Consider the following 16,638-nt stretch of genomic DNA (forward strand, 5'->3'; position numbering starts at 1 on the left):
AAATATTTATAATGTTTGTTTTTTATAGTTGTATCTATATTATGAGGTTTCAGCATGTAACATATTATATAGGTTTGATGAGATTTAGTTGTATGTTTTTTTATTATTTATCAGTTTTATAGAATTGTATTTAATTTAAAGTTCTTTTTATTTCTAATTATTATTAAAACGTTAGTTATATTTTTTGAAAAAAATCTATTGTTTACTTGGTCGTTAGTAAAGCATGTTGATATTTTATTTGGGTATAAATTGTTAAGATGCTGAGATTTTGAATAGAGATTAAAAATATAGATGAATGAAATCTACTTTTTTACCTTTTAAATGTACCAGTAAAAGAGAACATGTCAATACTAATCTGAGAAAGTAAAACAAAACTAATAGTGGTCGCCTATATGGATGAAAATGATTATATCTATTGTCCAAACTGACCAATATTCTTCACATCTATATATATCTATTGTTTTTACATCGATTTTCTAAAATATTTTGTCAAATTATCAAATTAATATTTGTGGAAATATTAAGTAAAAATCTTATAGAGTAACATTAAACAATCGAGGACAACCATGAATTTATAACTCACATCAATAAATAATCAACTAAGAGATAAAAGATATCATATTTATAAAGCACTCAACTTTCTAATACTCTCAGCATGTCCCTTTTTATTCAAATGTTGGCATGTCCTATGCATTTTTGACTCACAACGTCATTGTAAGCGACCAATGGATAACAATACAAATGACCTTCTAACTATTGTATATTTGTATATACATTAACTGATGACGTCTTGAAGCTGTGTGCCCTTTACCATACTTGCAATTGCTGACTCTTTTTCAAATTTTGCATTTGATCTTGCTCACGTTCCTAGAACGTTAAACCAACGTTTGACCTTGCTCATTTTCCTCAAACATTAAACCAATGTTTGATCTGCACCTTGACTTCCTTGTCTCTAACATATTCTACAAAGTTCCCATCAGCATTAAAGTATCCTCCATCTCTTTCTGTCCTGACTAAAAGCTTCAATCTGGTCCATCATTTATACAATCAGGTTATTCTATTAGCATGAACCCAGTCAGAACAAAATTCACTTGTCCAAAGAGACATTACTTGCTTCAAGGAACAATCAGAAAACCATAGAAAAAAGGATTGCAAAAATATTACCTCATAAGTCTTCATCATCAGTAGAGATCCCAGCAGTATTCTGATTGCCAATTCATACACGCTCCAAAGCATGGGCTTGGCGGTGAGCTACAGTCTCTTCCGCTAATTGTACATTGTTGCATCTCTTCTTAGCTTGATATGCAGCACTGCTCATCATACACACAACTTCCGCCAAGCCCTTTACCACAATAAGACGGCTGTAAAAAAACAGATAAACCAGAGGGAGGAAAAAAGAAAACAGAAGTTAAGATTTTTTCCCCGTACAAATCCATTCTGGTAAAGTCGCCTCGCTGCGAAATTGGTAAAAACGGCTTTGACGGTGATGAATCTGCAGTAAGGAATGCTCAAGAACCCAGACGATATGATAACGTAGGATGAACACGTTGACTGCAGCTGATCTAGATCCGTTGCAGCAGCCTCGGAAGCTAGATGAACAAAATCACAAACAGTTTTTTACTAAATCTTTCAGAAAATGGTTAATTAAGATCTGAATATAACAATTTCATAATGTTTAGTTTAAGAACATGATGAACATGAGTTTAATAACATAAAAAGAAGACTATGAACATAAGCTTAAGAACACTTCTAACATGGCTTAAAAAACACTTTGAATATGAGTTTAAGAACATAAAAGCACTCTGACAATATGTTCTCAATGAAGCTTCAAAAGTAAATGGGAAGTGAAACATGTATTTCTCTGAATAGCATTTAATTGCTTGAACCTTTGACAGTTTCAATTTTGTCCAATAGCACCAACAGTGTCTACAAAATGTAATAAAAAGCATTGCTCCAAAAAAAAAAGGACTTACAGTTTTAGATTCAACTTAAGTTGAGCTTCCAGTGTTTATATCATCTCCAAGACCACCGTTGTCTCCCTGATAACACCAAGACACACATTGTTATTTTGACAGAATATCAAGTGAGTTACAAACTAACATATCAGGGACTCGTTGAAGATGCGTAAGACTGTGAAGGTCTGACGCTCTGCAGTGTAATGAAACTGGTCACGCTGAGCTGGAATATGTATGTCTTGCCAACACCTCCAGCCTATAAAAGACATAGTAACAGAACAGCTTTGTCAGCCTCATCAGCAAGCTTAACTCGACACAGTATCAAGATTCAACCATTTTTAATCAATAAATGAAACCAAACTAATCTTACACTAACAAACAAAAACAAAATCTATAAACGAAACCAAAATCATCTAAATCAGTATACAGAATCAAAATCATCTTACATCAACATTAAAAACAAAAAAATGATCGGCGTGGATTTAATGTGGATTCAAAACGGCAGGTACGTGTACAACATTCAATCGGGAAAACTAAAACAAACGGCGGATGTAAAACATAACCTGAGAGTGAAGCAAGAGCATGTCGACGCCCATGAATTCTCCACCACGGCGGACGTTTCTGGCCTCCCAGAAGCGGAGCAAGCACACTTCGACGGTGGAAGAGGAGCCACCGGCTTGGAGATCGGAGAGGAAAACCAAAACGTTAGCCATAACATTGTATTTTTTGATGAGTTAAGAACGAATAAGATGTAGTCTCCGAGAGAACCATGCATACCTTTTTTATAGTCGACTCGAACGCCTTGCACATCAACAATATCGCATTGAATCCAGATTGTGGGTGTTAGATTAATGGGGGGGGGGATTAAAGATGATTGATTGATCGGTTTTTGAGTGCTTGCAACGAAGGAGACGGAACGTCAGCTGCGCAAGGGGTGTCACCTTTCGATCTGGAGACGCGAGAAGCGTAAACCATTACGCGTACACCTAATCCAAAACGGGGCTTTTAGTTACCATTATGTTCTAAAACACGTGATGGGCTGCATGCTGTAAAGCCCAACAAAACAATGGAACCCAGAGACAACGACTTAAACGATGCACTGCGTTTCACTGATTGGACACGTGTCGCAACATCCTGTCTCTATTTGTTGAGCTGGCGCAAGGAGAAGAGAGTCCCTCTCTACTTTATGTTATTAGATTTATAGTAAAATTCTAAAATAAAATAATAAATTATTCGGTATAACAAATAAAAACAATATAAGAGGTAATAGAATAAGTAAAAAAGCCACCGATTATATACAAAACTGAATAATAATATTTTATAAAAACACAAGTACATTCAATATATACAAAATATAAAATAATCAATATTTGGAGTATTAAACCTAACAACAACAATACAAACTTCAATTTACTTACTATATATAAAAAAATTGAGGAAACCTTAAGAAAATATATACCATTTCAATCATGAAATTCGTGTCATACAACTTTATATCTCTAAAAAGAATAATAAAAAAATAATGAATTTTAGTTAGAGATTTGCGAAGATGACATAAAAATGTATTCTCATTATAAAAAACATAACAAGAAAGAAAAACAATACCTAAAACAGTATAATGTCATAAAATATATTTGACAACAAATAAAAGAACAAAAACAAGTTACAAAAAGAAGCAAACATCAAACGTTAAGTAAAATGAATATAATATTTTTCATCATTTAAAATTTTCTATTAGACAACAATCATTTTAATACATATTTCTTACAAATGCAAACCTAAAACACAAACCACGAATCGTACAAAAAATTAAAATCTAGATCACAAGTAAATTATATCCCGCCCGTAGGACGGGCCTATCCTAGTAATACAATAAAGAAGAAAAAGGAGGATTTCGCATAAACAAATGCTAGACTAAGGTTTAGAGAAAAGACAAAAGGTAAAATATGAAACAAGTAAAAAAAAAAAAAATGAAACTGGTGTTTGAGCTGCAGAGAGAAGACCTACAACTTGAAGAAAAGACACAAAATATAAGAAATGTATCAACAAAAGATGTGACTGAGTTGCAGAAACGTAACTCAAACAATCAAAATCTAAGATTTAATATTTGGAGCAGAAGCAAAAGATTAAAGTTGATGATGCAGAAAAACAGGTAGTTGAACTTAAAGAAAGAAAGCTTAACTTGAGTTGGAATTAGGATATCAAAATCTATGTTTTAAGACATTGTAGATTCACACACGGTAATAGATATTGAATAAGCAAAACTGTTTGATGAGCACGGACATATGCATGGCTTAAGTAGCAATTCAAGAAATCAAAAGCTATGATCGAAGAGAATAATTCACAAAAGGTAGTAGATGAATACAAAAAATTGGTGGTAGAGCTGCAAAGGTAAATGATTACTTGCATCATAATTCTAAACATCACATTAAAAAATCATTATATTAAAGAAAAATAAACAGTGTAAAACGTTTACACACGAAATTCCACAAAAAAAAAATAGAACACTAATTATCCTTACATAGTACATGAACAGATAACCGAGAATCAAACCAAAATAGAATTAAAAATTCTGAATTCAAAACTGAATTAATGTTCACAAATAAGCAAATGGTCCATATATGTCTGGAAACAAAATATCCAAACTGAACCGAAACTGAACTGAAATCGAACCGAAAAACTACAAAATATTAGTATTAAAATTACCAAATATTAGTATTAAAATTACCATATATTATTGGAACACTAATTATAAATTGAACTACCGGAAAAACTAACAAATTGCCAGAGTATGTTTTAATCCAAAATATTTTAAAATTATCTGAAAGAACTGAACCACTCAATTTTTTTTTTATAATACAAGTAACTTTGGTAAGATCACATATCCTCTGAAAATCTTCGTTAGATTCAATAACTTTGGTAACTAATTTCAATACAAGCATGTAAAACACATTCCGCCCGTAGGCGGCCGACCCTAGTTTACTAATAAAATGATTTTAACTATTTGCATTACCATTTCAAAAATCATTTATTTAAATGATGTAAATTTATTTGACATCAATTATAAAATAATGTAAATATTAAAAATAAATGATGTTAAACAATGATTTTTTTTTTGTAATGTGAGCCATAACCCATTTACCACCAAAACTGATTCGTTCTGGTTACAAGTTTTACCAATAAAATAGAAAAAGATTATCTACGATATGGAAACAACAATATACATAATCATTTAATGAACTAGCATTTTAATATTTTTGGTACATACTGTAGCACGTTATTTATACAACTTAGGGCTGTTATTTACAAATACAAATAATCAACTTACATAAATATTGTTATAACATTTAGAAAAAAAACATATTTAGGTTTTGGTAGTCCAACTAAGCACATGTCCCAGTGGTTTATTAGAATCTCTTCTGAAATAAATCCCACCATGTCTGGCACACCATTCACGGTACTGACCACATTTATTCGAACGGGTGCCTGCTCGAAATGCTTCAAGATTTTCGTAATGGTTTTCTCGAGGACGAGTGTTATTTGGACCCTTCGGAGTGTTATTTGGACCCTTCGGAAGCCGGTAAAAGAGATTACAATAATACGTTGTTCTTTCTTTAGCCGAGACGAAGAAATAAATATGATAACGGTCAGGTTGTATATTTATTTGTGGATGATTAATGGATGGGTTGTAAGATTGACACTTGACATGTAAAATATTATCTTTACCGAGTTCGTTTTTGAATACTAAACGACTTTCGGCGCAAGCTTCACTCAATCCAAAACATATAGTAATAACAAACAGAAACACTATGAAATTATTCATTTTTTTGTGAGATATAATTTTTGAAGTAATGAAATTATCTATCTGTTGTATTTATAACTTTTTGTGTAGAAAACGTTTGCCTTTATTTTAGATAGTCTATTAATGGTGTTAGCTAAATTTGAAAACAAAATATGAACCAAGTAAAATAATTGGTCACTATAGCTTTTACTCAGGTTAATGTCGAAAGTATGGTTATCCAAAAACAATAAAACTAAATAAATTAACTGTTATAAACTATATGTCACCAAAAAATAAAGAAAACCAAAAATCTAAAATATGTGGAATTTGATTACTTTTAACAATATTGAAAACTAAAAAGTTCAACGACATGTAACTTTTGCCAAACATCAACCAATATGTTTATCAAATGTTAGTTGTAGTAAACTTAATAAAACAAACCTATTCAATCACACATTTTAGTTTCAGAGCCACTAATTATTTTCTTCATCTGTTTGATTATAATTTGTGATAGTCTCTGTCTTCTTCTCCTTGGAAAGACAGGTGAAATTAAAAGTTCACTCTCCTCAGAGTTTCTTAAGTAGCAAATGTGAAAATGATACTTACAAAACCTCATTTGCAAAGCCACCCAAAAGATTATGGTTTCTCTCTGGTTCTTTATCATTAGGCTTCCACTAAATTGGTTATAGAAACAGTTCAGTTGTTTGGTTGTTGGTGAATGGAAATGGAATAGTGGTACATGTTTGTTTCTGTTTTGCTTGAACTATTGAGTTACGCTAGATGCAATCAGCTTGCTCCTTGCAAACAAGACACAGAATACTCCTTGAATAGTTCTGGGCACCTTGGGACCAGTGTATTCTTAAAGTCTTGAGGCAAACCCTTTACGGACTCGACCTTTTTCGACACTCACAATCAACAATATACATAACCATTTAATAAACTTATTTTTTTACTATTTTGCTACATATTGTAGCACATTATTAATCTATTTATCTATCTCTAATACTGTAATACTAGGTGTTTGGCCCGCACATGCGGGCATGATCATTTTACGAAAAGTATAAATTTTAAAAATATCATGCTAAATTATTTTTTATATTTTTAATCACAATTTTTTTTTGTTTTTTTTGTCAAATTTTCATCTTCTTGAACATCAGTGGAATCTAAAAACTACGAAAAATCACCTATCAACCATCTCACGCAATGAAGTAAATTAAAAAGATGAACTTTCTTCTCTTTCAGTTATTTTTACCTCATCAAACCAGCAACATGCAAGAAACTATCAAAAACAAACTGAAAATACAAAACGAAAATAAATACAAAGAAAAATAAATAAATTAAAAACTAAATTTTAGGATAACTTCGTATAAACTTAAAACAGAAGAAAATTGAGATAAGGACAATATTTCCTTAGTTTGCGTGATAAATATAGACACATATTTATCTTACTGTTTTAAAATTTAATTTTACAGGTTTATTTGACTGTTTTGAATTATTAGAAGTCTTTGTTTTATTTAGTCTAACGTGTAATTATCAAGTTGCCCACAAAATACCTATCAAAATAACGTGTAAAGTGTAATCAATTATACATAGAATTATTAAAATAACTATTTATATATTTATTAAGGGTAATATAAATATTAACCGCTCTAACTTTTAACATGAAAGTTCTGTTGCGAAAAATTACTTCGCAAATAATAGTATATATTATTTTTTTCTCTCTCCTTGGGGCAAAGCCACGTGTCATCCTATTTTAAGCTTCTCTATTTACATTCTGACCGAATACTAATGTATGGGCAATATTCTATAACTGTTACTCCCTATGTTTCGTAAAGTTACATATTATAGAGAAAAATTTTGTTTCAAAAAGATCTATTTTTTTTGCATTTTTAATGCATGTTTTATCAACTAATTGCAAACTTCAAAAAACTTAATTGCACTTATAAAATTTTTATTAGCTTAGAATTATGGGAAAAAGATACTCACAAAAAATATGAAAATTTAGTGTGTTTTATTAAAATGTGTGAAAAGTTTAAAATATGTAACATTTTGAAACATACGGACTAAATGCTATATGCTCTTATATTATTTTCTTAGAAGGCCCATAAGTTATTAGAGTTTGCTTCGTTATACAGTAGAACCTCCATAAATTAATACTTGATAAATTAATAATTTATATAAATTATAAATTTTGCCTGTCCCCAACTCAAAATTTGACAAAAATCTATAAAATAATAAGATAATATTTTCTTTTTGAAAATATATGTAAATATATGGTCCTACTAAAATTATAAATTAATAATTTATATGTATATATATTTTATATAAGTAAGAACCTATTATTATATTGTCTGTCTTATATTCACAATAGAATTATCATTATATTTTGATAAAATTTAGTAATATTAAATCTAAAAACACATTTAAGTTCTATGCAATATATATTATATACACCAAATAAAATAATAAAATTAATATAAATTTCAAATTAAAAAAAAAATTAATGTCTATACACTAAAATCATATATTTTTCTTATCTTAGAATAAATATATCCTAAAATAAGAAATCTAAATAAAGAAATTTTTGTAAATTAATTTCTCTATAAATTAATAAAATTTCAAAGTCCCGATAATTTATAAAGGTTCTACATTATCTTTTGGATGAGTTTGGCTATTTCCCATGGATATTATGGTATATTCTAGAAATGATAAGATCTATTCTAATAAGGATGGAAACCCGCAGGACATCCTATGCCTAGCTGAAGTGGAAAGCACGACATGGATGGATGCACAATTAACGGTGAAGAAACAGCATGAGCATCTTCATCATGGGAGTTTAAAACAGGGGACTGATTGGATTTCCTTGGACAATACGAGGATTTGTTATATTGATGGAGCCTGAAAAAAGAAGATAAATTCACGGGACAAGGATGGTTATGTCGAAGTACTGGCTCGGCAGATGTTATGATGGGTGCGATGAATTTCCGTAGAAGTCTATCTCCTCTTCATGCTGAGTGCAAAGCATTGATATGGGCGATAGAGTGCATGAAAACCCTTCAGTTCTTTGAAGTAGTGTTCTCAATTGGTGAAGATGGTGTCGACACCTGAGACTGGCCAGCTTTCTCTACACACATGGAAGAATTTAGACGCATTAAGTGTTTCTTCCCTTATTTCCGAATCAGACGTATTCCAAGAGCACAAAACACTTTGACGGACAGAATTGCACGTGGTGCGAGAATTTCTCCTACAACTATGCTATATGTCGATTCCACACCTCCGGCTTGGCTCTCCGAATCGGATGGTTTAATTACTTAGTTTAACTGTTTTTGTCAAAAAAAAATTAGTAAAGCCCAACATGAAAAGTTTAATTAACTTGCATCAACTAATAACATTACATAATTAGAATATGTCCATTTAACACTAATAGCAAATTATACAACAAATCAACACAACACTTTACAAATTTATATAACACAAGTATCAAATAATCTGCACGTAGCACAGCCACTAGCAAGTAAGGATTTCTTCATTTCCGAGAGGGGTTCCACGTCACTAAATAAAGATATCATAGCTTGCCACCTGTCTAATTCTAAGCAAGTGAAGAATATGTAAGATTGGATTATTGTTATTTGGGCTGATAAAACACACCAAAGTAAAGTCCATTTCACATTTGTCCTTCCTTTTTTCTGTGTGCAATCAGTTATTTTCATCTATTCAATTAAAACATGAACATGACCTATTGATAAATGTTATGTTCAACTATTTTTATAACTGCATCAAATTATATCACATCTCTAAACATTGAATTAAACACAAATATGATCACAAAAAATAACACAAATATAAAAATTAAAATTTATCAAAAAAATAAAACAAAAAATATACTCGCCATTTGAAAGGACGAGTCCTAATCTAGTTCATAATTAAAACACTACATAACAAATAAGCTCTTCCGGACAAACCCGAATAGCCAAGTTTAAAACTTTAGGAAAACAAACGAAGAGAGACAAACTCAACAGAGTTTGATAATGCATCTAAAAACATGCCAAACATTACACTAGAAAAAGAGAACAATCTCACTTTAATCTCTTCAAACGACTTTTGATGAACCAACTTGTGAATGCGGCTTTAAATACAAGTCCATAACCTCGAATTTCATTAAAATGAATCTCGCTGCATCTACCGGTTCCAAAATACCTTCGCACAAGAGTGCAAGACGGTTAGGATAAAGATCTTCTTCGAAATTGTATCTCAAAAAAGGACCTTTCTCGAAGAAATGAATTTTTGATGGAAGTGTTCTTCCTCAAAGGAAGAATAGGGTTAAATTGATCTCTCTTGGTCCCAAAGGTTGATTAGATGTTTCCATCCATGACAAAATCTGTGGGATTAAGTGCAGAGCGCTTAAAGTGGATTTTTTCCATGAACCACCGAGACACATATTGCTGGAAAAGAAAGGATTGATGGTCTCCACGTTGACTGATTTCAATAACGGTACGTCTACGTCTCTCTGGTTGGCCCTCCTCTTTCCTCTCTAAGCGTGAAACCCAAAGAAGTCTCGATCAAATAACCAACTCGCCGAATGTGAAACTGCATCGCTTGGGTTGTGACTCGTGTACACACAAGATTATACATATATAGTCAATCACATCTCCGTTGGTACCATATAAGCGGCTGTAACTCGTTCTGGCCTTATGCAAGTTAGCATCCTCAATCAACATATAGTATTGGCCACAAGTCAACAAATAGTATTAAACTTCTTTTTTTTTTCATTTGAGAAAAGGTTAACTAGCGACTACAATAGGTTCCATTAACTCTTTAGCTTCTTCACCTCCCACAGCTGTGAGCTTTCTCAGACAGCATAACAGAAGGAGGTCCTCTGCTTCCACCTCCAACATAAAATATGGAAGGGTACGTACTTGTCAAGGGCTGCCATTGAGTTCCAGTTGTGAACAAACGCAACATGCTCACGAAGGTCACATGCCCATCCCCAGCTCTTTAGGATGATCAATGCCGAGTTGACATACTCAAACCAAAACGTAAAGAAGATCGAGGCATTAAAGACGATCATAAAGTCACCTGATGCTCGATCGTGTGGTCGTTATGATCCATCTCCCAAGGTCTATAAAACGAGTACCTGGAACAAGAAAAAGGGATCCGAATGATTCCATATTAAACCTATACTCCAAATACCCTTGTCTCTTTAGAGTTTGTACTTTCTCAGATTATAAATAAAACAGACATTTTTCCTACAAAATCGACACTAGACATTTGATTCATTAGTTACCTTTTTAACATGTCAAGTAAACTCTAACCCTAATTTCTGAGTTGGATTTTAAGATCCATCACTTCTCGAGATCAGTTAGAAGAGAATGCTTCCATGTTTCTGCATTTGAATAGTGAATTTCATTTCAAGTATTAGTGCTGGTCTCTTCTTCAAGCCATTTCCCCCGAAAAGATACCTTCGGAGTTATTATTTAGTTGTAGTGAATTTCTATTTGTAAAATCATATTTTAAGACATTTTTAAGTAGTATAAAACTTCAGCTAGAGCTTGAGGTGTTTATTTTTATTTTTTATAAATAAATTTTTATTTGTATTAGTTATAATATATATTTTAAAATTTACCCGTTCAAATAATTGTTTAATATGACATTTCGAAACACAATAATTTTATTGTTTATATTGAACAATTTTATTTTATCCTGTAAATCATCAATTTTATGATAGAATATGACATGTATATCCGAACAAATGTATTTTTATTTTTGTATGGATCAAAATTTTATGATAATATATAATATTTTTTATATACTATTTATGGATTAAAAGTTTATGATAATGTATAGTAAAATTTGTTGTATATACTATATATTATGTATATATGGAATTAGTAAAGTAGTTAGTTAACGTATTAACTATTTCCAAACACACATATATAATATTAATTATTGTTGCCAAAATTTTTTAGTTATAATTTGATTTTGGAAATACATTAAAGAAGAAAAGACAAAGAATCATAAAAATTAAATTAATTAATAACTTCTGTGGCATGTCGTTGTAAATTAGTCGAAAAATTAAGGGGTATTTTATTTTTGTACTTCTCTTTTATATATATGTTAAATTAGAAGTTACAAATAAAATAAAATGAAGTTTAATTTTTTTTAATTTCAATTATTTCTAATATATTTTGGTCATTTTACACAATTTAAGGTAAATTTTATGGGGTTTTCGTATAAAATAATTTAAGCAAATGGTATTTTGTTTTCGTGTGTATTTATAGATATAAAATATTTAAAATCAAACCGACACAAAATCAAATAGAAAGAATCTAAAATTGTACCAACATCATACCAAAACTCTTTGAATATAGGTATCTATATAGGTCCAAAACTCACATATATGAAAAAAGTCATATCCAATAATTCCCAAACCTGACCTAAAACTCGAATGTCCATACCAACACATGGGAACACAACATGTCCCAATTGGTTGAACATTTAATTTTGAAGAAATGCATGATCTCGATGTTGCAGTCCTTGTCAGCTGTATAGAGAATGTAATTTGTTTTTGAATAAACAAATATTACTTATTAAAAATAAAATAAAAGATTATCTAAAATATGGAAACAACAATATATATAATCATTTAATAAACACATTTTATTATTTTTGCTACATACTGTAGCACTTTATTTATACAACGTAGGGATTTTTATTTACAAATAAAAATAATCAACTTACATAAATATTGTTATAACATTTAGGAAAACATATTTAGTCGATGGTAGTCCAACGAAGCACAGGTCCTAGTGGGTCACTAGGATTTCTTCTGAAATAAATTGCATCATGTCTGGCACACCATTCACGGTATTGACCACATTTATTCGACCTTGTGCCTGCTCGAAATGCTTCAAGATGATGAAACTGTTTTATTCGAGGACGAGGATTATGTGGATCGACCGGAAGCTGGTAAAAGAGATTACAAATATACGATGTTCTTTCTTTAGCCGAGACGAATCGAAAAATATGAGAACGGTCGGGTTGTATATTTATTTGTCCATGAGAAATGGCTGGGTTCCAGGATTGACAAGTGACATGAAAAATAGTACGGTTACCGATTTCGTTCTTGAATACTACACGACTTTCTGCGCAAGCTTCACTCAATCCAAAACATATAGTAATAACAAACAGAAACACTATGAAATTATTCATTTTTTTTTTGTGAGATATAATTTTTGAAGTAATGAAATTATCTATCTGTTGTATTTATAAATTTTTGTGTGGAAAACGTTTGCCTTTATTTTTAGTTAGTCTATTAATGGCGTTAGCTAAATTTGAAAACAAAATATGAACCAAGTAAAATAATTGGTCAAAATAGATTTTAGTCAGATTAATGTCGAAAGTATGGTTATCCGAAAACAATAAAACTAAATAAATTAATTTAGAAATTATAAGTTACCACAAGATAAAAGAAACCAAAAATTTAAAATATGTGGAATGCGATTACTGTTAACAATATTGATAACTAACAAGTTCAACTACATGTAACGTTTGCCAAATATCAACCAATATCTTTTTTGAAAGTCATCACGCAGCTAACTCTCTCCTCGTAAAAGTGCGATTAGGCGATAAGGCTTCGGAAACCTAATCTCCGCCGTCGGTCGGCACCACGCCGTTCCGGCGAGAACCCTCCTCCCCTATCCTTCTGCTCTCTCTTTTCTAATGCCTCCTAAGAAGAAACGTCGTAACGCTCTCTGGGGCTCCACCAATATGGCTCGCCTTCAAGGTGCTTCTAAGCCCCCTGCCTCTGTTCGTACTCTGAAGAAATCGTCGTCTCTCGCCGGTGCTTTGTGCGCTGCCGCTGCAATTACCACCGAGGTGGTAGAGATGGCTGATTCTCCAGTGAAGGGATCTCCTGCCGAGGCTAACCTATCTGGATCTGATTGTGGTACTTCTTCGACGCATGTCTCATTGACTTCAGGTATCTCAGTTCCGGCTCCTCCGGTTTCTGAGCGAGTTATTACTTCCACTTCCGGTGAGGAGGTTAGAGCTAGAGCGGCTCCAGCTGGTGTTTCTACTCAGTTTGAAGCTGTTGGCGGGTCAAAGGTTCCCTCAGTCTCAAATTTGCCAGAGGTTAAAAGCTATGCAAGTCTCCTTAAAGCTTCGGCTCAATTGGAGGAGTTGGGTTCGCCAACAGAGCACGTCTCGGGTGTCCCCTTCGTGTTTATACCCGATGAGAATATCGTGGCTGCTAAGGAAGAGTTCCGTGATTTCATCTACGCAAGATTTCACGGTGATTACCCATCGATGGACCGTATCATTGGTGTAGTCAACGCAATTTGGGCGCGAGCTGGGTCAAGAATTTTTGTCCACAATATAAGAGATGGTGCTTTCCTTCTCAAGGTCATTAATGCGAAAACCAGGGAATCTATGTTAGCTAGGACCTGTTGGAATGTAGCAGGTTATCCTATGTTTGTGGCTCCCTGGTCCCCCGAATTTACTCCAGAAGAGGCTCATATCACAAGTGCGGTGGTACCGGTGGAACTCAGGAATGTCCCTTATCTCCTCTTCAACAAGGAGAGTCTAAGCAGGATTGCTACTGCGGTGGGGAAACCTATCTCTCTAGCACCTGAAACAGAGAGGAAGGAAAATTTTCAAGTGGCTAAGCTGTATGTCAGGGTGGATCTTACTAAGTCTCTGCCTAGTAAGATTATCTCTGGTTTCTCAAATAGCAAGGAAAATGAGATTTCAATCAGCTATCCTTGGTTGCCATTAAAGTGTGAAGGGTGTGGAAAATTTGGTCACCAGCGTGATGAATGCAGGCTGTTTAAGTCTTCCGCTTCATCTCGTTAACGATCTGCTAGTCCTCCGGGTGCTGGTAAAAATGTCAGGAACAGATCCAAACATTGAAGAACTAGACAACTTCCGCGGACGATTACTCAACAATCGTCTGCTGGGACTGAGAGGACATCTGAGCTAGAGGAGGGTGAGATTCCTCAGTCTTCTGTAACAGACAATAGCCATTATATTAATACTGTGGACGCTAATAGCAAAGCTGCGGTGGAGATTGGCAAAGCTGCGGTAGAGATTGGGAATTCAGTGGAGGTTCCGGAAACTCCTAGCTTTTCTGACAACGCTCTAATAGTACAGCATGAATCCAGTGTAGAGAGAACTTCACCGCAGGATGAGACAGCTACTGGTGGTAGGGACACAACAGTAGAAGAAGCTCCTTTCTTCCTTGTAGGCGGAAGGAAGAGTGGCCGCAAGATCACACACCCCAAATAATAATAATTATCTATGTATTTTGCATGGAACGTCAGACGACTCAATAGTGACAGATGCCACGATATGGTAAAACGCTGGATTAACATCCATAGACCTCTCTTCGGTGCTTTTTTGGAGACACATATCCGGAGAAATAATGAGGCTTGTATTTTGAATGCAATCCCTAGAGGTTGGAAATATTTTGGAAACTACGAGCATCACGAAGTGGGTCGGATCGTAGTCGTTTGGGATCCGTCAGTGTCAGTATTTGTATATAAGGTTTCGGAGCAAGCAGTAACTTGTGGTATCTATATTATGGCGGAGAATATAAATATCACCGTCACTTTTGTTTATGGCCTGAATGTTGTGGCAGAACGTGAGGCTTTGTGGGAGGAGGTTGTTGTCATTCATGATACGCAAGCATTGAGCGGTAATCCCTGGGCCGTGTTAGGGGATTTTAATCAAATTATCAGGCTACAACACCATTCTGGTTACCCTTCTCAAGTTGTGGACTCAGCTGGAATGGATGATATGAATTATGCTCTCCAGGAGGCTGAGCTCTTTGAGGCACAATGCAAGGGTTCTCCCTTTACGTGGTGGAACAATAACGACGCTGATCCGGTGTCCAAGCGTATCGATCACGTTCTCATCAATCAAGCTTGGACTTCTCTGTTTCCTGATGCTTATGCGGAATTCTTGGAGCCAGGCCAATCTGACCATGCTCCCTGTATTGTTAGACTGCCCTCTCTGAGGCGAAGAGGTCCTAAACCCTTTAAGTTCTATCATCATGTTGTCGATCACCCTGAGTATAATTTTATAGTTGCTGCAGCTTGGAATCCCGGATCGATTGTGGGTTCTGATCAGTTCAAACTGGTGAGATCTCTGAAATTACTGAAGAAGGAGCTGAGAGGTATCAATAGGAGAAACTACAGTGGTATCTCTGAGAGGGTAAAGGAGCAGTCAGCAAAAGTGGCTTCACTCCAGCGTGTGGTTCTTATGTCGCCAGACCCTGCTACAGCCGCGGAAGAACATTGTGAAAGAAGGAAACTGAACCTGTTACTAAATGCTGAGCAAAAGTTCTTTTGACAGAGATCAAGAGTTCGGTGGGCAGATGTGGGTGATAGGAACATTGGATTCTATCATAAAACCGTTATCCAACACAACTCGAACAATCATATACACTATCTTCGAGACGAGGATGACCGTTTCTTGGGTACCATCTCTGAGATAAAAACCCATGCTGCTGCCTACTTCCAGAAAATTCTCGGTGAAACTGTCATGCATGAGTCTCCTATCTCCGTGCAATCGCTTGGAGAGGTCTTGTCTTTCAGATGCTCAGAGCTGCAATTTGCTTATTTGAGAAGAGAGGTTTCAGCGGTTGAGATAATAGGCACAATCAAGTCAATGCCTATGAACAAAAGTCCCGGGCCTGACGGGTACTCAATCGAATTTCTTCGGGCTTCATGGGACACGGTTGGAACTGACGTTATCTCTGCCATCTCGGAGTTCTTCCGCAACGGCCGGCTTCTTAAGGACTTGAACACAACTACCATTTGTCTCATTCCCAAGATGGATGCAGCTTGTAGATTGGGTGATTTCAGACCTATAAGCTGCTGTAACTTGCTTTATAAGGTGATTACT

The 16,638-nt window shown here is 34.0% G+C and overlaps 1 long non-coding RNA gene across 1 annotated transcript; it reads right to left on the reverse strand.

The window, feature by feature from the left end:
• Window positions 1-520: 520 nt before the first annotated feature.
• LOC106379548 lies at window positions 521-2,963 on the reverse strand. The gene is made up of 6 exons (XR_001276089.3): window positions 2,733-2,963; window positions 2,519-2,631; window positions 1,974-2,211; window positions 1,429-1,589; window positions 1,165-1,342; window positions 521-1,027 (listed from the first exon to the last, which is right to left on the reverse strand). It is a non-coding gene; the product is annotated as an uncharacterized LOC106379548 (long non-coding RNA).
• Window positions 2,964-16,638: the final 13,675 nt, after the last annotated feature.

Source organism: Brassica napus, unplaced genomic scaffold, assembly GCF_020379485.1.
Source record: "Brassica napus cultivar Da-Ae unplaced genomic scaffold, Da-Ae ScsIHWf_1425;HRSCAF=2013, whole genome shotgun sequence".
Lineage (NCBI taxonomy): Eukaryota > Viridiplantae > Streptophyta > Magnoliopsida > Brassicales > Brassicaceae > Brassica > Brassica napus.